Raw genomic sequence first — 27951 nt, forward strand, 5'->3', positions numbered from 1 at the left:
TATACACTATACACATGCGGAAAAACAGGAAAACACCCATGCAGCCAGCCCGCTCGCAGAGATTCGAATGTTTGACCGAACTACCAGTGTTCAGCGGTTTTACCCGGTATCCGCGCGCTGTATTCACGTATGCGACCAAATTTTATGTACAGTACCCCGGAATTCGAAAGTTGGACCGAACTACCAGTGTTCTGTAGTTTTGTGCGGGCTGCTCCCGCTTTATTCAAGTATGCATGCAGAAGATACCGCATACACGTTACACATGCGAAAAATCCCGAAAACACACATTGAGCCAACACGGTCGCTTGGATTCGAAAGTTGGACCGAACTACCAGTAATCAGAGGTTTTGAGCGAATTTCGGCCGCTTTATTCACTTATGCATCCAGAAGATGCTGCGTACACGAGGCACATGCGTAAAATCACGCAAACACCCATGGACCCAGCCCGTTCGCCGGGATTCGAAATTAGGACCGAACTACCAGAGTTCAGCTTTATTCATTTATGCATCCAGAAGACACTGCATACACAACAGATATGCGTAAAATCACAAAAAACATGAGTGTAGCCTGCCTGCTCACCGGGATTCGAAAGTTACCGTATACCATCTCAAAGGAGCAAAGAAAAATCTTTAATCTAAAAAAAAAAAAAAAAAGTGTGAATTTAATTTTTATTGGTGCGAACTTATTTAAAATATCATTTGCATTAAAAGATAATATCTAAATTAAGTGCACGTATCTAATAACATAAAAAAATATATTATTCCAAAAAATCAAATTTATTATTAAAAAAATAACAACATATTTTTAAAAAATAGCTTTTTCAGATTTTTTAATTAATATCCCAGCTGATTAAAGTTGTACAACTTCAAGAACGTCATCATTTAAATTTAATGTAATATAATAACTTTTATTCAATATCAATAAAAGAATTAACGTGACAATCATCCTAACCTGAAATTAAAAAAAAATTGTGAAAAGCAGCTGTTTATTTAAAATGCCTACATTAACGAAATATTTTTAAAATACAGTTAGGTAACATGCAATCGCGTGCTTTATTCAACTTTAGAATATAACCTTGATTTGTATCTGCGGCGATTCAAGAAACTGTTGCAATCGGAAAAATGAGCCCGAAAATTAGCGTTTTCACAGTTTTTAATTAATATCTCAGCTGATTAACGTCCTACGAAGATGAGAATGGTATCATTGGATTCGTAGAATTTTTTGGAATCCGCAGACACCTGCCTCGAATTCCAACTCAGCGCCGTTCCATAGATATTTAAGAAAAAAGAAATTGACACGTGACCTTTCGCCAGCACAAATCTCGAGCGGAAGCAATTGTCATCCCCCCGGCGCTTTCGAAAAAGCAATTTTATCTCAGCTAATTCCGAGACGGTTGCCACTCCGAAAAATGAAATAACGTTTTCGCAGTTTTTAATTAATAACTCCGCCGATTATTGTCGTACGAAGATGGGACCGGTATCGATGGATTCGTTGATTTTTTTCGAATACGGGGATATGCGTTTCGAATCGCAACTCGGAGCCGTTCCGCAGATATTCGAGAAAAACGAATTTGGCACTCGGCCAAATCCCTAAAATAGGGGAAACCCGTGAAAGAAAGTGCAAAACGTAGGGAAATGTAGGGAAAAAATCAGTTTTTAATTAATATCTCGGCTAATTAAAGTCGCACGAAGATGCCGATGGTCAATCCGGCGAGCCACGGGCATTCTGAATCCAACGGTACCTTCCGCTAAGCTCTACACCCAGCCGTTCCCGAGGAGATGATGTTACAAACACACAAACAGACAGAGGCACACAGATTTTAATAGTATAGACTAGCGGGCAAGCCCGCCAGCTGAGCGGGCTGAAGCCCGCTGTTATTGGCCTTTATTCGCAAGTTGGACAGCCCGTTCGCCGGGATCGAAAGTTGGAGCGAACTACCAGTGTTCAGCGGTTTTGCGCTTGCTGCTCCCGCTTTATTCACATATGCATCCTGAAGACACTCCATACACGATACACATGCCGAAAATCACGAAAACACTCATGCAGCCAGCCCGCTCGCCGGAATTCGAAAGTTGGACCGAACTACCAGTGTTCAGCGGTTTTTCGTGGGCTGCGCCCGCTTTGGTCACATATGCATTCAGAAGATACTGCTTACTAGATACGCATGCGGAAAATCACGAAAAAACCCATGGAGCCAGCCCATACGATTGGATTCGAAATTTGGTCCGAACTACCAGTGTTCTCCACCCACTTTATTCACGTATGCATCCACAAGATACTTCATAAACGTTACACATCCGGAAAATCACGAAAACATTCATACAGGCAGCCCATTACCTGGTATTCGAAAGTTTGACCAAACTACCAGTGTTCAACGGTTTTGTGCGGGCTGCGTCTGCCTTATTCATAAATGAATCCATACGGTACTGCATATACATTACACATGAGTAAAATCACGTGAACACCCATGGTGGCGGCCTGTTCGTCTGGATTCGAAAATTGGACTGAACTGCCAGCGTTCAGCGGTTTTGGGCGGGCTGCGCCCGCTTTATTCGCTTATGCATACAGGACATACCGCATACACAATACACATGACTAAAATCACGAAAAAATCTATGGAGGCATTCCGTTCAGCGGGATTCCAAAGTTGGACCGAACTACCAGTGTACATCGATTTTACCTGGGCTGCTCCCGCCTTATTATCATATGCATGCATAAGATACTGCATACACGTTACACATGCAGAAAATCACGAAAATACTCATGCAGCCAGCCCGTGTTCGCCGGTATTCGAAAGTTGGACCAAACTACCAGTGTTCACATGTTTTGATCGGGCTGCGCCCGCTTTATCCACGTATGCATCCAGAAGATACTGCATACACTATACACAACCGGAAAATCACGAAAACACCCATGCAGCCAGCCCGTTCGCCGGGATTCGAAAATTGACCTAACTACCAGTGTTTAGTGACTTTACCGCCCACCCGCTAAATGGGCCGTTGTAGAAAGTGTAATCGCGTAAATTTTCGCATTTATTATTCAAACAGTAGATTCCTTATTAAAATTCTTTTTACTTTATAAACTTCAATATGATCACACGCAAAACTGTATCAATATATACATTAATGAAATTAATAATTCATAATTAATTATAATAAGAAAGGTTTTCCTATACCATCTCCAAGAAAAAACATATTCAATTTAAATCCCTGAACGAAAAGAATTTTTTTTTTTAGTGAAAATTTAAATTAGTAGTTTACATAGTAATTTCAACTTCTTCTTTAAATGTCTGCATAGAAAATTTTTTGAAATAACGTGGGAATTATCCTAACCTGAAATAAAAAAAAAATTGCATAAAGCAGCTGTTTATTTAAAATACTGTAGAACTTCAAGAACGTCAGCATTTAAATTTAATGTAATATAACAACTTTTACACAATATCGATAAAAGAAATAACGTGGCAATAACATATCGTGGTAATTATCCTAACCTGAAATAAAAAAAATTGCAAAAAGCAGCTATTTTATTTAAAATACCTATATTAACAAAATATTTTCAAACTACAGTGAGATAACTTGCAATCGCGTGCTTTGTTTAACCTCAGAATATAACCTTGGTTTTTATCTGCGGCGATTCAAGAAACTCTTGCAATCGGAAAAATGAGCGCGAAAATTAGCGTATTCAGTTTTTAATTAATATCTCAGCTGATTAAAGTCGTACGAAGATGAAAATGGTATCAATGGATTAAGAGAATTTTTTGCAATCCGGCAATACCTGTCTCGAATTCCAACTCAGCGCCGTTCCAAAGTTATTTGGAAAAAAAAGAATTTGACACGTGACCTTTTAACCAACACAAATCTCGAGCGGAAGCAATTGTCCCCCCCGGCGCTTTCGAAAAAGCAATTTTATCTCAGCTAATTCCGAGACTGTTGCCACTCCGAAAAATGAAATAGCGTTTTCGCAGTTTTTAATTAATAACTCCGCCGATTATTGTCGCACGAAGATGAAACCGGTATTGATGGATTCGTTGATTTTTTTCGAATCCGGAGATATGCGTTTCGAATTCCAACTCGGCGCCGTTCCCAAGTTATTCGAGAAAAACGAATTTGGCACGCGGCCAAATCCCTAAAACAAGGAAAACGGGTGAAAGAAAGTGCAAAACGTAGGGAAACGTAGGGGAAAAAGCAGTTTTTAATTAATATCTCGGCTAATTAAAGTCGCACGAAGATGCCGATGGTCAATATGGCGAGCCACGGGAATTCTGAATCCAACGGTACCTTCCGCTAAGCTCTACACCCAGCCGTTCCCGAGGAGATGATGTTACAAACACACAAACAGACAGAGGCACACAGATTTTAATAATAGTAATAAAATTTTCGGGTTTCGCGAAAACAATAGATTCGTTATTAAAATTCGTAAAAAAAAATTTTATAAACTTCAACATAATCACACACAAAATTGTATCAATATATATATATTAATGCGATTAATAATTCATAATTCTTTGTAATAAGAAAAGTTTCTGTATACTATCTCCAAGGAACACATATTCAAACAAAAACCCTGAGCGAAAAAAATTTTTAATCAATATTTAAATTAGTATTTTCAACAGTAATTTAATATTCTTGTTTAAATATCTGCATAGAAAAATCTTTAATCCAAAAAAAAAAAAAAAAAAAAAAAAAAAAAAAATCAAAAGTAAATTCTAAATATTGAAAAAAAAAGTGGCTATTATCATTCATAGCAGTTTAATGCACTTATCAACGGGATAAACCAATCTGCAATCAATTAAAAACAACTAAATGAAGAGAGTGTTTCCATTTTTTATTTTTTTATTTTATTACACACAAAATTCAAAATGTATAAAATGTGAAGGCAATTTTTAACAATAACAGAAATAGATATATCACGAATGAATAGCTGTTTAAGAAAATAGGAAGCAAAACACTAAATATATCGCAATAATCTAAAAATTGATACTTGTTTCAAATCGGTAAGTTAATTAGAAGCAAAGATATTAATTTTTAAATAATTCTCCACGTGGTAATCCTTGAACTTTGACCTTTCCGCCAACAAAACGCTTGAGCGGATGCCAGCTGTTTCTCCCCTCCCCCGTCGATTCCGAAAAGCAATTTTATCTCATCTAATTCCGAGGCAGTTGCCACTCCGAAAAATGAAATAACGTTGTCCCAGTTTTTAATTAATAACTCCGCCGATTATTGTCGTACGAAGATGGGACCGGTATCGATGGATTCGTTGATTTTTTTCGAATACGGGGATATGCGTTTCGAATCGCAACTCGGAGCCGTTCCGCAGATATTCGAGAAAAACGAATTTGGCACTCGGCCAAATCCCTAAAATAGGGGAAACCCGTGAAAGAAAGTGCAAAACGTAGGGAAATGTAGGGAGAAAATCAGTTTTTAATTAATATCTCGGCTAATTAAAGTCGCACGAAGATGCCGATGGTCAATCCGGCGAGCCACGGGCATTCTCAATCCAACGGTACCTTCCGCTAAGCTCTACACCCAGCCGTTCCCGAGGAGATGATGTTACAAACACACAAACAGACAGAGGCACACAGATTTTAATAGTATAGACTAGCGGGCAAGCCCGCCAGCTGAGCGGGCTGAAGCCCATTACTTCAGGGGATGGATGCCTTCGTGGTATTCGAAAGTTGGACCTAACTACCAGTGTACAGCGATTTTACATTTGCTGCGCCCGCTTTGTTAACGTATGCATGCAGAAGATACTGCATGCGGAAAACCACGAAAACACACATGCAGCCAGCCCGCTCGCCGGGATTAGAAAGTTGGACCGAACTACCAGTGTTCAGCGATTTTACCGCTCAGCTGCTTGTACGAAGTGTAATCGCGAAAATTTTCGGGTGTGATATTCCAACAGTATACTCGTTGTTAAAATTCCTTTATTTAAATTCTTTTTGGTAAACTCCAACTGCTGTCTATATATTTTATACTTAACATCTCTTTTGTAATTATGTTTCATAACAGTAAATATATACTGGCATTTAAATGCCTTTAAAATAGTAGAAAACATTTAAAAGCATTATGTTACAATTTTTTCATGCTCGGAAGTAATACTTTTAACTGCGAGCAAACCTTTGATCTTAGTCGTAACTGTAACTGCTTTCGGCGGCGTTTGTTTACATTTTTCAAGCGTGGGTTTTCGAGCTGATCAGTTTTCGTCAGTTATCTTTGTTTACCTTCTAAAAATGTTCTTCGAAGGGTCTTCTAAGACTCTTGATAATATTTTAGTCGTGAATTTGTTCTATTTTGATTATACTGGTAAAATTTTTTTTTTACTTATGCTATCATAATGCATACTATTAGCAAGTAGTATCATAAACCCAAAGCATCAGCGGTTCTAAAATAAAACTCGTGCATGTGTGAAGAATATTCATGGCAGATGGTCATTTGTAGATGCTGTTACCGCAGAAAAAATTGCTGACACTTAAAATTTAGCGGATATGACAAATGATAAAAGTCCAGCGTGAAAATCAATTGTGAATACAACTGCGAGTGTAAAGGCAGCTGAGTTGAAAACAACTTTTCAATCTACATCAAATTCTAATCAAAATTTGATTCAAAAGTGTTCCTATATTTTAATGAACAGCGAAATGTTTGTTGCATAATGCTACAACAGTTCTTCAGATGTAATATGAAAGGGAATATTTGGCTATTGAACTCGTTTGCAAATTGTGTAAGAAGGTGTTAATTTTAAAAAATCAAAAATTGTAAAACCAAAACTTGCAGATTATAAAATTGCTGGTAAATAACAGAATGTTAAATAATAATATGTGCAATGCTATGGAAATTCTAAGAACAGATAACAATTATCAAAATATTTTGAATAATTAGGCAACGACCACAGGAAGTGTCATTTTTACTTCCGTGTGTAATGTAGTGGTGTAGCGTATTCAGCTACGGCAAAGCACTCGAGTGCAATCTGCCTAAGGGGAGGGATGCCTTCTTGTCGGCTTTTTAAAGGAAAGTGGCATGGGGAAAATAACAAAAACACCCATGCAGCCACCCCATTCACTGGGATTCGAATGTTGGGTGTTTGTAAAAGACGCAACTTTGTGGAACAAACTCATTTGCTCATTACAGTCCTATCCCTCGAGTATATCAAATATCATGTGAATCATGCCCATGTCTTGCATCTGCTGCACACCTTGTTCCATCATTGTGTGGATATAGCTCATATTGTTTTATTAGTGTTGTATGTGTCCAATATCCCCTGTATATACATTTGAAAATATATATGTACATACATATGAACCAAATTAGTTAGTCGCCTGTTTTTATCGCATTCAAAATAAATAAATAACAGAAAATAATTTTTAAAATCTACCGAGTAAGTATTGCAGATGGGTGTGCTGCACCCACTCAATTCTTTGCTGGTGTCTAAAATAGTTTCTGTGTGAAATTTGTGGAAATATTTTGTATTTAAATCAAAAACAGAAAAATAATTTTAAATCTATGATTAAAATTGTTTTTCTCACTTTCATTATTATTAACACGAAACCGAAGAGACTGAAGAATTTTTTCGTGTTAAAGGATATTGAAAAAAAAAAAAAAAAAAAAAAAAAAATTTCAACAAAATTAAGTTTATTTGAGTACATTTTATTTGCGCAGATATGCATATAGGCATGTATTTAATAAAAAATCAATGAAACAAAATCATCCACAAGAACTGCATTATTCATTTCGTTTTCTTTGTCGGAATCTGCATCAATGATATTTTTTTAGCTTTGAACAAACTCCAAAATATCCTTGTCTCCAATTATTTGGGGCTGTACACACATTATCATCAACTACTGCAACTGTTGTTCTTTGGATAACACAGTAGGGCAGCACACAGAAACTTTTCCAAACGTTTCATAAAATGTCAGTCGTGTGAACCCGTAAAATATTTTACTGTACCTATGTCTATAAAAGACACAACTTTGGGAAAGACATTACAGGCCTATCCCTTGAGTATATTAAATATCATGCAAAACAAAATATTTTATATGAATGAAATCAGTTATTGCGTCAATAGTTCAAAGAAAAACAGAAAATAATTTTTAAAATCTACCGAGTAAGTACGCCAGATGGGCGAGCTACAATCCGTATTTATCTGAAAAGAAATAATAATAATAATAATAATTTCTTAGTTATAAGTTTATATTAAACACAAAAACTTGAACAGAAAAAAAATATGTAAACAGAAAAAATTGGTGGGCTTTTGACGGCATAAACTGCCTGACACCTGGGGTCTCCTCTGCAACCTCATCGACCAGGGGGTTATTTTTTCTCCCAGGTATCAGCCCCTTCCCTGGTCTGCTGTTACAGAATCATAGACAAAATTGCATCACTATATATAAATATGTATATATATATATATATATATATATATATATATATTGATGCAATTGTATATACATATATACACACACGCACAATTAAGATATATATATATTTGTATGTGTTTACAAAAATGCAAGCAATGAATAAGAAAAATTATTTACAAAAATTTACATGTTCTATGTACACCTGAAAAGAAAAACATTTTAATTTGAATGAAATCATTTCTATATACACCTGAAAAAAAGTATTTACAAGTTCTATGTACATCTGAAAAGAAATGTATAAAAACATTTTAATTTGAATCAAATCATTTCTATATACACCTGAAAAAGAAATATTTTTATGTGATTGAAATCAGTTCCATAAATACCTAAAAAAGAAAAATACGTAAAATGTTTTAAAATTAATGAACGCAATTGTATGTAGACCTGAAAAGGAAAATTTATAAAAAATATTTACAACATTGAAAAAATAATACAGCTTCCGATTGCCTAACTACTACAAATTCCACTTTGTAACAACAGACATAAAAGCCGACTAATGCATAATTCTCAAACTGTTTCAGCTTCATCTTGACTTGCTTCAATTTATCCCAGTCATCCAAAAACCTCAAATCTTTTTCATTTTTGCTTTGGCTTGATTAACTTCATTTTGTGTTGCAAAAATCTCACTGTTTCAATGTCTCGAGTAACTTTTTTACTGCAGAACCTCCCTGTAAACAATATTTCTTGTGAATACTTTAGAACATGCGGGCATCAAACGGCCTTGCTTCTTGGTGTCTTTCACTAAAACTCGAACATTCCTCATTACGAACATCTTGAAAAAGCTACGTAAAGCATTCCATGACTGAAAACTGGTTGCGGTAAATAAATCCCAACTTTCTTAAGTGTCTGTCCCTGTGACTTATTAATAGTCATACAAAATGCAAGCCTGATGGGAAACTGTCTTCGCTTGAGCTGAAAGGGGAGGTTTGAATCTGATGGTGAAAGTTCAACACGTGGAATGAAAACTCTCGATCCAGCATTCTGTCCAGAGATGACTTCACAATGTAAAACGTTTGGCATAATTCTCTTCACAATGAGCCTTGTTCCGTTGCAGAGTCCAACCGATGGATGTAGATTTCGTAGAAGCATAACTATAACTCCAACTTTCAAATTCAGACGATGAGGTGGCATTCCAGAAGGCGTCAGGCTGTGGATGAAATCCAGCTGATACGTTTCTTGTTCTTCTTCGTCATCGCAAATAACCGAGTCTGCACTGTAGTGCGTGAAAACTTGACCTGGAAACGTGGAAAGAATTTCTTCATTAAGCTTCAGAGCTTCCTCGTTCTTTGGACATAAAATCGCTTTACTGGCCAAGTCTTATTACCGCAGCCAAACATTTCTTCTACTATCGATCTGTTGACCACACACAAAGATGGAATTTCGATAATGTCTTCGTCCAAGCCACTGTCATTTTTAAGACGACCGTCTCCCAACTGCAGAAGCCATTCTGAAAATTCTTGTTCTTCCGGATTCAATCGCATATTGGTGGAAAGCGTGCATTGTTTGAAATGTGGCCACAAAAAGGAGTTCCTGAGGCAGCTCTCGATCGCAGAAGTTCGGTTTCCATGTGCGACAACAGGTAATGTTTGTCTCCAGTCACCTCCTAAAACTAAGGTTTTACCGCCAAAAGGAACATCCAGTCCGGTCAAGTCTCTCAGCAATCTGTCGACAGCTTCCAAAGCGTAATGAGGCGTCATGGTGCATTCATCCCATGTGAAAAGTTTCGCAGTTTTCAAGTACCTTCCTTCAGCGCTATCTTGTCTCACACGGCACGAAGAATTTTCCAGAAGTGGAACGGGCAACTTGAAAGTAGAGTGTACAGTTCTTCCACCGGTCAACAGCACAGCAGCAATGCCTGTCCACGCAACGGGAATGGCAACGTGGCCCATTCCTCGAACAGCATGAAGGATCGTCCTAAAAAGGAAAGTTTTTCCAGCTCCGGCAAACGCATTAACACAAAATGTCTTCGGTGTGTTAGGATTCTCATCTCGTACAGCTTCCAAAACCAAGTCGTAAACTAATTTCTGTTCAGGATTCAACATCCCGTTCAACACTTCGGCTTGTTCGTTTTCATACTGGACATCGAACTGCGGGACTTCGAGAGAAACAGCATCAGTCAATGTTGGTTGCGGGAGACCAAGAGAACATAGCGAAACATTGTGCACTTCTAACTGGTCTTCTATACTTCTCAGTGCAAGGCTGAAACTGTCTTCTAAGGAGTAAGATCTCGCAAAATCTTCAGAAAGGGACTCTTTGAATTCATTCCACAAAGCGACGGGTTCCGCAGGGTTGCAGAAAACACAGATGAAGCAAAAAAGCTGTCTTAGCTGCGGTGGCATTTGAAAAGCTGATGCTTCTGCCAGAGTATTTTTCCATTCTTCGTCGTCTTGCAGCAGATGCCTTGCACGGCAGGCTTCCTTGAACGTTGAATAGGGAGAGTTTCTATTCAGTTCACCGCAGGGTCCGTGAATTATCGATGACTTCACAATGTTGTGTAGCTCCGGATGTCGAGTAGCATCTGGAAGTTCAGCACACATCAGCGAATCGATGCACTCTGCATCTCTTATTTTGTCCTCTTCCGCTAAAAACAACAAAAGGTGCATATGAGGCAATCCTCTCTTCTGAAATTCGATGACGTGTATATCTGCAATGGTCGCACCTAAGATGTGATTCTTTGTCAAATCTTGCATCAAAGCCGTTTTCTTCAGGTCAAATACCCTCGAAACGATGTCCGGGCGATCGTGAGCCTTCTGTCCTGGAAATAAGTTTTCTGTTATTTCCGGCCATTTAGGGTTGCACGTGAAAGTCAAAAACAGATCCGGTTTACCAAAGTCGCGCACAATGGCCATCGAGTCCTGATAGTTTTGCTGCATGCAGCGAGGGCTTCTTATAAACGTTGACGGAAGTATAACCGGTATTCCAGGGCGGACGCCCGTCTCTTGACCAACTCTGTAAATGTGATCGGCAAGACCCATGTAAGTTTCCACTCTCAGATTCGTCTGATGGCTCCGGAGGTACGCAATCCTGTTGCCTTCAACTTTTACGTATGCATCCACGAGATACTGCTGAAACAATTTCCGCCCATACAAAATCGGGTTGTAGCAATCTCGTCGTACGGACACCCTGTGACTGTAAAACTGTAACTCTGTGTATTGCTGTCCGACTCTGAATCCTTGCTCGCCGTGAGGAAAGAAAAGTACGTACGTCATGGGTTCCAAGTTGGGATTTAAGGTACTGATGTTGATGAGACCGCCACCTCTCGGATGGATCACGATGTCTCGGTTTCGATGGAGGAGCGCCGTCCGTACTCTTGAAGACGACTGCAACTTCATTTTCTTTCGGAGCATTGTAACGTCCCCTGTGCTCGCCTGCAGCAACACTTTCACCCTTGATGTACATGCGGATATCCGCAGCAGTTTCGGCACCTTGCTCTCGTACAGTTTCTTCTTCGAATTCCTTCAGCATCTTGTAGGCTTCCGCATATGGATTAACGTTCCTTAAAACTGTGTCCAACTGTCTCAGGAGTTCGGCGTTCAGGGCAACATTTCCAAATATGTTCATTCTCTGCCTGAGGGCTTGATCCGAATCTAAAATGTACAGCTGAGCATACTCTTCTTGACCGGGATGAGGCGGATGAAGGTGGCTCGTTCGATGATATATGGCACCGTGAATCCTGAAGCAGTAGGGACCCGAACCCGAAGGCATTTCTATATTGGCATCCAATGAAGCAAAACTGAGCAGGCAGTTGTAAGTACGTATGTTGGCAAAAAACTCTTCAGAAAACGGGTGGTTCCCATTCATTAAATTGTGCCATTCTTCTGGATATCTTCTTTCAGCTTCGACAATTTTCCCATTGTTACAGCAGTGCATGTATCTTCCTCTTGCATTCCTTTCTCCCGTAAAGAACAATCCGTTGCAGAGATCGCAGAAAGCTTCCATTGAACCGGCGCTGTGTTGCTCAACATAAACTTCGAGTCCACATCTTCCTGCATTGTGAAGAGTGCTGCGTGAACGTTGTGCTGCATTCATGCGTAGCCTGTCTTCTCGTACGGACATTGTTTCTTCGGATAGGACTTGTCTGTGGCGTGCAGCGTCTCGCGTTCTTCGTGTAGCAGCGTCCTCTTCCGACTCTTCCGCTCGAACTTGACGATGACGATGAGAGTCCAGTCTGTGCCTCCTACTGGTTTCTTCTTCACTTTCTTGAGCACGCAAATTTTCTTGACATTGGGATTGCCTGCTGAGTCTCCTAATGGTTTCTTGTTCCGTTTCTGCAGCACGTAAATTTTCTTGATGTTGGGCTTTCCTGCCGAGTCTCGTAGCGGTTTCTTCTTCCGTTTCTTGAGCGCGTAGGTTTGCTTGCCGACGCGCTTGCGTGCTCAGTCTCGCAGCAGTTTCTTCTTCATTTTCTGCAGCTCGCCGTAAACTCTGTGCTTCAGCTCTTCGTCTTCTTGATGCATCTCCTGTAATGCCTCTTTTCCGTTTCGGCATTTCAGTACGTTAAAAAAAGCACTACTAAAATATTAACTCGACTCAAAAAATTGACTACGCAGATGAAAGAAAAAAATTGCTCATTAAACCAATACTGCTGGAAAAAAAATTAATGCATTCTATATGTATACAACACAAATTTTAAAATAATCCTAGACTAAATGAAAAATTTTCCACTTAAGAGCAAATTAATTTTAAAAAATCAAAAATGTAAAACAAAAACTTCCCTGTTAAAAAATTGCTGGCTAATAAGAAATAATATGGGTAATATTATGAAAAATTCCAAGCACAGATAAAAATTATGAAAATATTTCTAATAATTAGGTCAATCTGAGAACAATGCACATAAACAGAAAATGAAAACCTAAACACAAAATAAATAAAAGGTATAAATACAAATATAAATTAGGAACTTCTGAAATCAATTCTGAAATTCAAATAACAAACCTAACAAAATAACAAATCTAATAAAATATAGAACATTCGATCGCCTTAAAACGATAATTGTTATCGCACACAGGAAAATGTCAAAAATATAAAATGTAAATGCAATTTATCGAGCAACAATAACAGAAATATAAAACACGAATGAATAGATCTTTAAAAAAATACAAAATAATACATTAAATATATAAAAAGAGTCACCAAGTTAATGTTCCGAAGAATTCTCAAGTTCTAAACTAACAGGAGCATATAAAAGTCTAAAATACTACTTTAAATTACTAAAACTACAAATATAAATGCAAAAAACAATCAAATATCCTGTAAAAAGAAATAAAGATTAAGTGCAATGAGTAATAATAAGAATATTTACGAAATTTGAAATGCTGGAAAAAATTGCGACGGTCTCCTTCCAAATCCAAAATTCGTAAATAAATTTTTTGTTGCCAAACCAGGAAACTAAACTTTTGATTCTATTTGATCTGTTGCCAGACCGGGAAACAAAACTTTTTATTTTATCTATGACGTCATTTACTCGACTTATCAAGGGCATAAACCAATCTACATTCAACTAACGACAACTAAATGAAGAGAATGTTTCTATTTTTAGTTTTATTTTAGCTTTTCAGTTTATTCCTTTAAGTTATTTTAATTTTTTATTCTTAGTTTGTTAGTGGCGAACGGCCTTGGCGTTCCCATAGCATTTTTATCTCCGACGACTGCCGAGACTGTTGCCACTCGGAAGACTGAGTGCCGAAATTATTGTTTTCGCAGTTTTTAATTAATAACTCCGCCGATTATTGTCGTACGAAGATGGGACCGGTATCGATGGATTTGTTGATTTTTTTCGAATCCGGAGATATGCGTTTCGAATTCCAACTCGGCGCCGTTCCCAAGTTATTCGAGAAAAACGAATTTGGCACTCGGCCAAATCCCTAAAACAGGGAAAACGGGTGAAAGAAAGTGCAAAACGTAGGGAAACGTAGGGGAAAAAGCAGTTTTTAATTAATATCTCGGCTAATTAAAGTCGCACGAAGATGCCGATGGTCAATATGGCGAGCCACGGGAATTCTGAATCCAACGGTACCTTCCGCTAAGCTCTACACCCAGCCGTTCTTGAGAAGATATTTGAGAGACTTTCTCGGTCAAATTTAGTCATTATACGTCTATTTATGATTTTATGTTTGCGATCCTTGTTTCACGCTGTTTCCGTGACTGACAGCATTACAAATGTACTTAACATATCTTTCAGTTTCGAATATTGTTTAATTATACAATATTCATGAGTTATTATTAAAATATTTTAAAGCTGCTTTATTTTTCGTAATTACAACAGCTCCATTATTTTGAAATGTGTATGTTTTAGATGAAATTTTATCAGCATTATAATCGTTTGGGTATTTAAATGTAAATTACAAGCCACTTAATTAAGCCACTTGTTTAAGATGATAAGATTAGTAACGAAAATTGGTTCTTGATTTGTAAATTTTCGTTTTCTTTAGCTAATCACAGATGTCTTTACATTGCTTGGCGCCTCAAATATATTGTAAGGATCCTAAATTTTACTAACGTTTATTTTATTTTAAATCTTTACTATCACTTCTTATTTTCTACTTCCGGCCACAATTAAAAGCTTTTAACTTATTTATGCAAATTTGTCTTGCTAACGCCAAGTACTTAAGTTGTGGCTTTTTGCCAAGCAAGAGAGAGGAAGGAGTTATTAGAAGCAGGCCGCTTGCCATAGTAGTTTTACTCGCTTGCTGGTTGCCTTCAAGGCCAGAGGTTTAATCCTCTTGATAATTTTAAACGTATCGTAGTTTTAGCAGCTCTCTGTACTACATACGGCTTTTTGTTAATTCACGGCCAATCTTAAAGTAGGCACTTGTATATTAATCCAAAGTTAGTTTAGTTAGAGTTTTAGTTAATATTTTTATATTCTTACGTTCAGACCACAAGTGGTTGGTCTCTGTATTCCGAAGTCCGGAAATCTCTGTAAAGATAGAAAAATGAAGGGTTTCGTACACCCTTCCTGTGTGTATTGTCTACTTCACAATTTATTGAACATAGCTTGAGTAAGCTCCCTGTTTCGAGTCAGGACAGTTCATGTTTCCAAGGCAAGTAAAGAGGAATACCAGTCCTGATAATATCAGTTAAAATTTCTACTTAGCACTCTACAATTCGATGTGATTTTCGTTTAAAATATATTTATAAATTGCTTTATTAAGCTAATTGAAATGGGTCTACGATTTCTTCGCATATATTAATGTGAGTTATGATTTCGTTATGCAAATTTGCAACAATGCGCTGTCACAATTAATCCATTTGTCATAAAATTTTTAACATTTCTTAGTTTATACTGTGTAGGTCATAATACTAGCTCAAAGTAAACATGTTTATATATTGAAAATGTTTGGCCTTTCTCAAATCAAATATATTTCAGTGTTTTTTTAAATTATGTATACATAATGAGTTTACAGTTTCATAAGTTTCCATTTCTTCACTTAAACATAGTCAATAAACTGGCCTTTCCTCTTAATATAAAAAGTCCCGTTCCTCTCTCCACGGCCGATTCGATAACAGTGTTAAAGATTGCTAGTAATTCGACAAGCTTCCAAATCTCGACGAACGAACTTGTTGTATGAGTATGTTTTTTATGTTAAGTATGTTTTTTACTTAAGGTTAGTAAACAAATGATGTTACCTCTTTTTTGACGTTTGAGGACAATGTCATCATTTGACTTACAGGAACACAAACAAAAACACAAAGGGAGTGTCCTTCAGGCGCACTGAATTAGTGATGTCAACCCCCCAAACCTTTATGTTCGGCACCAACACCTTGTTCAACAGTAATCTTGGTATAACACAATGTTAATGTTTTAGCTATGCGTAATGTAAATGCGAGTGCAGCTTTCTCTCTCAAGTTATTCGTGAAGGCGTCCTTTCCTTACGTAAATGCTTTCTAGTATGATGCAGTACTTAATTAAACATAAGAAACCATCTTAAAGCAATTTATAACTCTATTCTAGCAACTACATATTTAACTCTAACTAAGCTAACAACTAGTACGCTTTTGGTATGTACACTGCCAAAAGAAAAAGGACAGTTCTGTATCTCCCATTCTATTTCGCCGATTGACAAAATTCAACTTGCGTTTCCCATGCCTCGAAAGCGCGACTTATGATATGTATTAGATTTATGTATAGCATTGTTTTAATAATTATATTTTGACACAGAATCGGACTTTTTTTTAAAATTAAATGCCAATGTTTTTCCATATTTCGATTTTACGACTCAAATTATGTCAAACTGCCAAGTTTTGTAAAATTCGCACGAGTACATTTTTAAAAATTGGCTCTCGAAATTTTACCTACTCAATGATAATTGAATTTGATATATATTTATTAAAATCTTTTTTTTTTATTATACTTACTTGATTCCTTTTTCCAGAATCAGATCCAAATATAATTCGCACATTTTTTATTATTTATTTTAAAAATTTGTATTTTAAAACATTTTTTATACATTTTTCGAAAACATTTTTTGTATTATAACCTATAAAAGTTTTAGCGTCATCTTAAAGTAGACGTATTTCTAATCATATCTGCAAAACATTAGAGTTTTTTATTCAAAATTTTCTCAGTTATAAGGGAACTTATATTTTGTACGTTTGGAAATTTGGTGTATTTAATATAAGCGATAATAAGAAAAATGTGTTTTACGCACTTTGTTAAAATTATTTTAAAGAATGACCGATGGACCTTTTTTAAAATTTATTTAATTTAATGATTTTTTTTATGGTTCCGAAATTTATATAAGTATCTCTACCAATGTTTAATTTTGGTGCTTGTATTTGAATACTGGTGTTCAAATTTTTATTACAACTGAAAAGTAGGAACAATCGCAACTAATTAAATATGTATATTACTTTTATTTTAAATTATAATATTAGCTGTAACTTAGAATGACGTTGTAAGGATTATGTTAATTTATCTAACAGTTAAACTCTGAGTTAAAGTTCCTTTTCTGTCTTCCTTAATTTCAAGCTTACAACTTCCGGCCAGAACGTACTTGTATTTTTAGAATCGCGTTTTAATACAAATGAGGAGAAGTGTTTAACCGCGAAGTTCTGCTGACTTCGTTAGAGAGCCAGTGATTCTGACTAGCGCGCGTTCTCTTTTTTAGGCTACTCTCTCTCTTAAGCTATTATTACGCTTGGCCGTATTTTAGGACCTTGATAGCTTCGTCGTTATTTAGCATTCAGGGGCCAACTCTGTCAAAATCTTGATAGCTTCAGTTATATCTTTTTAGTTAAGATTAGTTAAGTTTTAGTTCTTAGTTTCTTAAGTTCAAGCCCGAGTGGAGGTTTTATTGTAAAAGTGAAACAAATATAAATATCAATATTAAAAAATATTATAGTTAATTTCATAAAATAATTAAACAGGTACAAAAATATAAAATATTTTAAATTAAAAATAATTATTACTTGCGCCGCTACAAACTACAAGCACTGATACTTATCACAAAATTTTTTAATAACACAGGAAAACTGTGCAGTGTTGAAACAACTCGCACGTTATTATAAATAAACTATGCTACAACGAGACCTTATTTTAGATTCACAATTTTTAAATTTACAGTTAGGTTCTAGCGCTGTACTTGTGTAATTCTGAAAATGTGAGTTTAAAAGTCTCATATTTCGCAATTTTGCTATTCTCAAAATATTATTCATAAACGCATACTGAAATGGAAAACTTTTACTATAATATACTCCTTTCTAAACACTAATTGACTATTTGTGGAAAAATTTAAACCTTTCTAAAAAACTGAATTACTATGAAAATTGTTTTTTACGTTATACTATTTGTTTACCTCTTTTTTCATGGTTTTAGTATGCACGCTTTTGGAAGAAACGAAATTAGAGGTAAAATTATTAAAAATTTTATTTTTGTTCTTCTAAAATATCTATTATTATTAGTTACTGATATATATTAGTTTTTGATTATTTTCGACGGAATTCGTTTGCATATTGGTCGGTATGCCTGCTACGCCTCTCGATAATTTGTTCTTTTTAGTATGATAAATTTAAATTACGATCACAAAATGTTCATTTTATTATTTACGAAGGTTTCTACTGCATATAATACGCGTTTCTAGTTTTAATATTAACAGTATACATCCTGCCAGAGAACAAATGTTTGCATAGGAGAATTGGATATATTTACGGATGGTTCGGGGTATGACAACGGAATCAGTGCAGTATATGTGGTTTACTTATTTGGTACAGAAATAGACTATAGCAAAATTAGACTTGAACCTTACAATTCGGTTTTCAAGCCGAATTGGCTGCTATTATATTTGGTGTTAAATGGATTGATGAAGACCTGACTGAAAAAACATATATACTATGCAGACTCATTATCTGGTTTGGAAGACTAACATATGCTGATAACACTAATATTTGTATCTGTATAAAAGATCTTGTAAAAGTTGAGAATTTACAAAGTGAAAATGAACTATTTGAAAGCCCATATTGCTGCTATAGGTAATGAGAGGGCCGACATGATGGCCAAAGAGGCTGCTATAGGTAATGTCCGGAATATTCAAGCATCAAAAAGAATTATTATTGGTAAAATCAAGGATTTCCATTATGATTGCCGGAAAAAGAAAGATTATTTGAAGTTTCTAAAAATATGAGAATGATGTATGATTCTGATTACAATCAAATAATTATTATGTACGGACGCTTCCTAGCGTACTTAAAAGGTTTAATTTGCAAAATAATAGTGCCCACCAGCGGCCGAGCGGTAAAGTCGCTAAACACTGGTAGTTCGGTCCGAGGTTCGAATCCCGCGAACGGGCTGGCTGCATGGGCGTTTTCGTGGTTTTTCCCATGTGTAACGTGTATACGAGCCAGTTTCCCTTAGAAAGTCCTCCACGAAGGCATCCCTCCTCTTAGGCAGATAGCCCTCGAGGCTTTGCAATACTCACGCACACACACACACACACAAAATAATAGTCTTAGTAATTTTTGTAATGCTGAAGGCAATGCACAGGTTTCTTCGAAGACTGCATATTATTGCGTCATATTAAGGAAAAGCATACAAATATAGGAATTCCATTGCCTCTGGAAAGAGTTTAGATTTACACAGGATTTTATGAACTTTATAAATTGCAATAGAACAATATTGGTGATTTTGATTTGATGGTTTTAGCAGTATTTTTTTGTTTTAATGTATGTTGGGTGTGCTGCGTTAACCATGAGATTTTTTATTATCGGTCAGGAGGGTTGCATCGTATTTGTATGTTACTTTACATTACACCTGTATCAGTCAAAATTTTTTTTTTTTTAATCTTTTCAATTTAGAGAAATTAAAAAGTATATGCAATGAAAACGTAAGAAAAAAAATTAATTGTATTTGCAATAGATATCTTTAGAAAACCAAATACAGCAGATAATAGAGGCAGATTTGTTATGCAACGGCACAAGTATTTTAAGATTGAATGAATGAAAGTGGAAGTGTGCAAAGTTATGTAAGCGTTTTGAGAAAAATATTTGTTAATATACAACAAAGAATTAAATTCATCTTACCAAGCAAACTATGAATTATATGTATAGAGTAAGGAATTATTAATTAAATAATTTATTTTATGAAGGAATTCTTCATAAAATAAACTTTACTTTCTATACGAAATTTTGCAAATTAATTAATTGGAGTTCATTTTTACTTCTTTGTCCAAAGTAAAGGAAGTATAATAATCGCGAAAAATTTCGGGTATGATATTTCCACGAAAATATCCATTTTAACCGCTCTTGAATCTATTTGGACGATTTTATTTTTGTGCGTGAGATCTGCACTTACGGACAAAATAGAGGACTCTTTTCTCCGAAATGGATAGTAAAATGGATTATGTTACGTCTCTTTTTTTATTGATTATTTTATTAGTTTAACTTGCATGTGGAATCAAATACCTCGTAAAATAGCATACAAGCAAGACACAGTTGCCAGACAAATTCTAAATCTTTTTTACTCAAACTTAGATTATTTTTAGTTTATATAAGGTTTACTGTTGGCAACTGCACCATTACATTCCCTCATTGCAAACTGCACCTTAACATTTTCCCATATGTGAGCAAGTGCATAAACATAATCTTGCAGTTTTAATTCTATTTCACATACGTTTTGGTGGCAACAGGTCGAATTCTTTTCCCGTTAGTTTAAAGAATTTTAGAACTGTACTTTCTTGGGGGCGTTAAGAGTTGAGTGACTAATGTTTATCGAGAGCAAGAAAGTTTTATTTTTACTGTAATTTTTGAGATGCACTGCAGGAAAAAAATACACTAAAAAGTATTGGGTACTTGTTCATTGAATAATGCGATTTTATGAAAGATTTTAGAAATATTTATCTCAGGAGATGTAAATGATTCTCATTCATGATCTTCTTCAAATAAACGTTTGTAAATTTCGCGAATGAAATATTTCTTCTGATTTGATGCCTTTACACCGACACCGGATAATTACCGTTAATTCAGTCACAATCTGAACTATTACAGAATTAAACAATAAGAAAATAAAAGTTGAAGGAAAATTATACCTTTTTGCACGTGAATTATTTTCAAAGCAGCTATCGTATTATTGCGTGTGCACGGGTTCGTTATGAAATGAATGCACAAGTCCGATGAAAATTGAACAAAATTTTTTTATTATTACAACAAATTAAACAAAATGCTTAAATTTCCACAGATATTCATACAGTATTACAATATCTCACAGTAGTTATCTTTTATCTACTCAAACGTTCAACAGAACTTAATTAAAAAACAGCTAGAGAAAACTAATCCGCGAATTCGCTACAGTCAATAAGAGCAGTTTTCTAAACAAACTCTTAAAACAACAACTAACTAACGAACGAATTGAGATCTTGGATCTTGAATCATATCTTTACCTACTAGGAGCTCTTACCAGTATATTATCATTATACCATAGGCCGTAAAGTTAAAAATTTAAGTGGTGTATTTAAAAATAACCGCGCCTGAAAGCGAGATCAATAAATGAGAAAGCTCATAAAATAAGTTTTGCTAAACTGCATATCATGGCATATCATGGGTGAACGAATTTTAAGAGGTTTTCATGCCGCTTATATAAGCTTTTTAAATGCGCTAGAATTTTCTGGTATTTTCTCGATATCAAAACGAGATATTTATTTATTTATTAAATGTTAAATGCAAGTGCTCTTGTATTTTTAATTTTTCCAGTTTAGCTTTCACATAATATTCATCACACGCTGCACTGCACGGGGAATAAAACAATTTAATGCGGTACAAGCCGCCAGCCACCACAAACGTTTAAACCTCAACATTCACAAACATCCGTTCCCATTTCTATAATGAAAATTTGGAATATCATGATACACGTACTCGAATCCCATGCATTCATTCATAAATAGAGAAATTATGAGAATTCATGATTACTCGTCTTCTAGGTTCAACAGGACTGGTACCGAAATCTTCTTATTTCCTGCTAACATATAAGAATGCAGTTCATGAGCGTGCTGCATTTGTCTCCTCGCAGAAGAAATTTTATCTGTAATCTACGACTGCTATACGATCAAATCTTCGAAGGATTGCCGGATGCGTCTTCTTTTCCGAGGGCGGAATTTCGGCAATCTATGAATTATATAAAAGCCTCAGAAAAATCAGTGCCTATTGATTGTAAATGAGCTCTTGCTCCGTGTATCCATAGTGTTATTTGTATGTGGTTAGGAAGATACTTTTTATGTTTCATAATTCCAAAGTTAATCATATGAAAGTTCAACTCTTTCACCTTAAGTCGGCGAAAACGCCCATTTTCCCATCATGTTAGTGTACGGCTCATAGGTTTCGGGAATTGTTAAATGACATGCAAATCATTCTTTTGTAGCGACTAAAAATAGTTTTGTTATTTTAATGCAGCTTCCTTCTCCTTTGTGTAGCGTCAGTGTTTAACTTTTGATATCCAAAGTTTCAATCCTATCCTAAGGGGAAACTGCCTACTATGGTGAAAGCGTATGAAGATCCGCAAGAGAGAAGTTGTCGCTTAAGTTGGTTATTGTTAGCGCTCTAGCATTCTACTTGGCATGGGGGGAAGGAAATCCATTCCCAAGAAAAACATACATACGGGCATTTCAAATGTTTAGGTGAAAACGATTTTGGCCTCTACTGGTGCGAGAGAGTAAACACTCACATTTTATATGTCTTTATGTAGATTTGTTAGGCACCTTGCACATTACAAGTTGTTAAGATCTAGGTAATAATTATTTTACGTAAGCAAATCTAACTTATGCTTTTTTTCAGGTACACATTCTGATCAAGAAGAATCTGAAAAATCTCATTCTGGAAAAAATGGGGTGCAAATGATAAAAACGACTTTTCCACCAGAAATGAACGATTTTTACAAAGAAAAGCAAACAGCCAGCAGTTCAAAATACCCAGAACCTAATAAAATTGAAACGTTTTTGTTTTCCGATAACCAAAGTGCAGAAGCGATTCAACATAAAATAGATTGCATTTCGCACACAGTGGAGCATCTATCACCGTTAATTAAAGAACTGAGACTACCATTTAAGACGACAGATGTAGGTAAAGCAACTTTTCATGGAAAGAGATTTAATGAAGATAAATCGACATTAACACGATTATTTCTTGTAATAGTTTTAGAAGTCAAGCATTTATTACCAAATGACTATGACGGGAAAGTAACAGAAAAGATATTTTTGCCAGACAGCAGTAAATATAAGCATCTGCATTCCTTCTTTCTTTTATCTTTAAAAACTATTAATATAGGCTCAGTAGAAAGAGCTAAGCTGGTTCAAATAACAGAAAATCACCATGAAAGAAAAACATCCCGCGTCCAACTGGGCTTGGAAATTGATTTCATCAAAAGAGATTTTTCTGAAAAAGAACTTAATAATACAAATCAAGATTTTTCTAACAGACTTCAAGAATCTCTGAAAAAAGTTTTACTTTTCGATAGAAAGTGGGAAAAAAAATCTCTTAAATTTGAGAAATTTGGTCTAACTAGCACTATCGTAGGATCGGCTCTCTCTCTTATATCTAGCACATTATGTGGCCTCAGTTTTGCTTTAAAAAAGAAGAGTCTTATGAATTTAGACAGAGCAAAGTCTTATTACCGCGACAAAGCTTGGTGGGTAGGGCATTTTCCTATGATGCTTGGAGATTTGCTGCATTTTATAGCTTTCTACTTCGCCCCTGCCATTGTAGTTTGTACCTTACAGATGCTGACAGTTCTGGTTGCTGCGATAGCATCCTCTACGTTCATTAATGAAAAGATTAATAAATATGGAAAACTGGCATGTGCATTATGTCTTGGAGGATGCTGGGTGATTGCATTCCACATACCTAATGAGCCTTATATTGGTAATGCAGAAACATTAATTTTCATGCTGTCTACTCCATTAGTCCTTTTTTACCTTTCTATTCTGTGTCTCACAACAATTTTTATGCTCCTATATGGGATTCCAAAATGGGGTAAAAAGAACTCTTTGTCATACACAATTCAAAGTGCAATTTTTGGATCAATGATTGTCATTGGAATGAAAGGAATTGTTATTGCTTTTACGGATTCTTCATTTCATTGGTTACCTTGGGTATGTCTACTTACTGCAGTTCTTTGTCTCTTTTTGCAGTTGGAATATCTGAATAAAGCACTCATGTGTTATAATAGCATGATAGTGACAACTCAGTATTATGTTTTATATTCAGCGCTTGTAATTTTAGGATCAGCATTACTTTTCAAGGTCTGGAAAACTAGCAGCAGTGATGTAATTTTAGCTAATTTTTGTGGATTTGCCACCATAATATTGGGAATTTTAATATTCACAATATTTCAAGAAGATAACGCATCATTTGATTTTTCGAAGCTTTTTGCATGATTTTATATTGAAATCTTGTCATTTTAATAATTTTAGAACTCACAAAAATAAAAAATTATCATATATATCTTTTGCTGAAAGTGTTTACACCAGCATTTTTCCAAAACATTTAGAGAAGATTTGAGTTTAGAAAAGAAATGTTTCGTACTGATCAGTACAAATTTAATCAAAATTCAATGCTGATCAGTACAATGGAATTTTAAGGATTCGGACTGTTCTAAAATAGAAAACTAAATCACAGAATTTTAAGATTCAAATGCTGCATATATTACATACTAGTATTAATACTAATACAGTAAACAAAGTAAACTCAGATTGCCTGATATGGTATATGTCATTCAAGCAGGTTTCTACCTTTAAAATGTAAGCTTCAGTGTTTTTAAAACATAAATGTTTTTGATGTTTCCAATTTGTAAATTAAAGCAAATGCTTGGTTAGATATCAATTAGTAAATAGTTAATCGCAATTTATCTAAATTATTCATTTCTACACAACACTCATTACAGGGTAATTAATATAGTATCTCGCACTTTGGCGTATTCATAGAAGCCTTGCTTGAAATAATACAGATTTTTGAGATAATATATCGTATTACTCCGAGTTTAAGACGTCAAGTTTATGTTAAGTCGCAATTGCACTTTAAAATTAGAAAATAAAAAATATTAATAAAAATATTTGGTCTCATATTTAAAAACAGTAGAGAATGAAAAATGATAAACGAGCCAATTAAGCCTACCGACGTATTAAGCCTACTATTTGTATTTCGCATTTGCTTAATGTATCATTTTAATTTTGGCATCCACCTATCCTACTTATCAATTTTACAGTTGTATACATTAAAAAATGTCTCTTGTTTACTTAAGAGGTCTAAAATATTGCTTTAAAATACTCATACGTTACTTTAAAATTTATTCTCCTTTACAAATGCTTATATTTTAGAAATGCGTGTGTTATAAACGTAAGTACAGAAATGTTTGTAGTTTACTCGGATTTTAAATTAATTAAATTCTTTAACAGGAAACAATTTAATTTATGCTTAATTAATAAGTACTAAAGCATTTTATCTTAATTTATTTAAATTTTAATACTCCTACTCTAATAAAAGCAGCATATCATGAGCTGAAGGACAAAACAGCTGAATACTGGCAAGTCGAAATAACTGCCTGCTATTGAATTAGTTAATAATATGAGGTATTTGACAATTTCTTTCCATGTACAATATGAAAACAGAAGAACTGACTCTACAAGTGCTTCCTTAGAGGCAGAGAGTTCTAACAGCTTCACTGCAATAAATAGTTGGATATATTTAATTTCGTTAATATTATATTAATTATTAATGAACTTAAATATATTTATTTCTCACTGTGTATTTTTTTTTATCAAAATAGGTTCAAAAATTGCGTATTTTTGTATTACATTATTTCAAATTTACATATATTTTAGAGTTAAAATATACAAACATTTTTGTAAAGGAGTTTTTTCAATATAGAATTAGATGATAAACAAGGTTGTCAGAATATTGAAATTGAGGAATAATGATATAAAAGGAAAATTTTGAAAATTATTATTGATTAAATGATTCATTTTATAAAATACAAAGGTAAAACATATACACTAATGAAAATATTTGCATAATGTAATATTTTGCATATCAGTTTTGCACCACTGTTGAACGTTTTCAATGGAAACTGAATTTTCAAATTCAGCACTATCTGCAGAGAAATCCGAGAAATTCTCATCAGTTTCGCTATAACTATCTTCAATATACTTGAATTCAGAGTCAGAACTACTATCAGTGTCAGAAATATCGTCAGGAATATAGGTTATATCACTCGCGAAACGCTTCCTGCCAGACATCTTTGAGCTCTGAAAAGCGCGCGCAAAATGTTACATTAACGAATTCTTCATTATTTGGCAGAAATGTAGACAACTAACGCCATCTGTTAGCCCACATCTAAATAAACAATTAAACATCACAGAAAAGCCGAAAGGAAACCTTTGAACGGGGAAATAGAGGGTTGCACAATTAAATAAACGGCAAAAATTTTTCCACGCGGAAATCGAAGGTTGCGCAAATTTTGCTACTTTTACGTTGCCCGTGGAAATCGCAGGATGCGCAGCGAGAGGGTTAAAAACGCATGGATTTAATTTAGAAACATATTATAAGGAAAAAAATGAATTTTCCGTTTTTCTCTTGCATCATGTAATTTAATTCTGTTAAACGGGAAAATAACAAGCGGTATAAAGCTTTCCTTTTGATTTATCGGATTACTTAAAGATTTTGAATTTGTCATATTTTTGTGCCTGAATTTCATTTCTTTTTTAGGAATAAATTTCATTCATTTATTTGAATAATTAATACAGGAATCCTGATGATATTAAATAATTAAACTATTCTACAATGTTAAGTTCTTCAAGCAGTTGAGATTTCTTTGCTTAAAGACGTTTTAAAATAGGTAAACTATACGTCAATAAATAGTTGAAAACTATTTATTGATTTTTTTGTCATATAGCTAAAGCGAATTAAAGTAAATAGCAGAGAAAAATTCAGTCAAGTTAACAAAATTTTCAAAGCACCTTTTAATGATATATTTTGTAAAATATTATTTCCATATATTAATCTTAATTAGTTATTGTAGAAATCCTTGTAATTGCAGCATTTATAGAGCTTCTTTATAGTTACTAGCAGCTACGCTGCCAGCCTTCGTCTGGCTTTCAAATGTACTGGCGAAATCTCTACAGAAAAATTTCATTAAAAAAAATACAAATTAAAAAAAAATGTATTACATATAACAAATTTATTCTTTCCATAGGTTATTAAAGCAATTAGGTACATATACTTTTAGAAAGTCCTCATTTGCTCATTTTAACAAGTAAGAAGCATCGGCAGTTAAAAGTGATGCAAATTTGCTAATTCTTTTGTTATAGGAGAAAATTCATTTTTAATTTATATTAGAGGAAACAGTGACTTAGTTTTTCATAAAATATGCTAGTTTTTTAATATGCGACAATAAATTTCAAAAATGAAGAAAAAATTATTTAATGAAAGGACTTTTATAAAAAATTCTTAATATAATACATATTGTTGCGTGCGTACGGTTTCGTTTGAATTGAATGCACAAGTCCGATGAAAAATGGACAAAATTTTATTATTATCACAATAAAAATGCTTAAATTCCCTCAGATATTCTTTCAGTATTACAATTTTTCACTGTAGTTATCTTTCAACTACTCAAAAATTCAACAAAAGTTAATTCAAAACAGCTAAAAGAAAGCTAATCTGCGAATTCGCTAGAGTCAACAAGAGCAGTTTTCTAAACAAACTCTTGTAACTCACTAAAATCACTGACTAAATTGAGAGGTTTTCCTCCTTTTTATAAGATTCTTAAATCGCGCGCGAGAACGTTTTGGAACTTTCTCGAAATCAAAAAGGGATATTTATTTATTTAATGTTAAATGCACGTGCTCTTGTATTTTCAATTTTCCGGCTTAGCTTTCCTTTAATATTCGCCACGCGCTGCACTGCGCGGGAAATAAAAACATTTAATTTACAATTCAACTAACATTAGCTATTTAAATACTAAATTCGTAACAATATGAATAATTTCACATTTCCTTCGTTTGAAGATATATAGAGTTTTGAAGTTCTTATTATTATGAATGCATTTAGAGGTTTGATGCCTA

Source organism: Stegodyphus dumicola, chromosome 4 (assembly GCF_044657685.1).
Source record: "Stegodyphus dumicola isolate Sdum_Otavi_A_Nest chromosome 4, ASM4465768v1".
Classification (NCBI taxonomy): Eukaryota; Metazoa; Arthropoda; class Arachnida; order Araneae; family Eresidae; genus Stegodyphus; species Stegodyphus dumicola.